A 483-nucleotide genomic window follows, 5' to 3' on the forward strand; every position below is an offset into this window, starting at 1 on the left:
CCGCTGTGAATAGAAGCAATACGCCGCCGGAACTGAAAGCAATACGCCGCTGGGATCGAAAGCAATACGCCGCTGGAGCTGAAAGAAATACGCCGCTGGAGCTGAAAGCAATACGCCGCTACAAAATGAAAGCAATACGCCGCTGGAACTTTGAAATTCTTCGAGTATACAGACACACGCTTGGATAAGTACGTCCGCGGTGGTCTCGGTGGATCGTACGTCGTCGTGACGCGATATTCGTATACTTTCTCTACCAGGTTCGCGCGGCATTAACAATAAATAAATAAATAAATAAATAAATAAATAAATAAATAATAAATAATTATCGCGTGTTTTTATTAGAGAGTTATGTCTCGTTATATAGTTGCGTTTCTCAAGTGAAATTCAAACGATTCTAGATTGCATGTCTTTCTCTCTCTCTCTCTCTCTCTCTCGTTCGATCAAGCGTATGATTCTTAGCGTCGAAATGAAAAAAAAAGAAAA

This window comes from Lasioglossum baleicum, unplaced genomic scaffold (assembly GCF_051020765.1).
Source record: "Lasioglossum baleicum unplaced genomic scaffold, iyLasBale1 scaffold0112, whole genome shotgun sequence".
Classification (NCBI taxonomy): Eukaryota; Metazoa; Arthropoda; class Insecta; order Hymenoptera; family Halictidae; genus Lasioglossum; species Lasioglossum baleicum.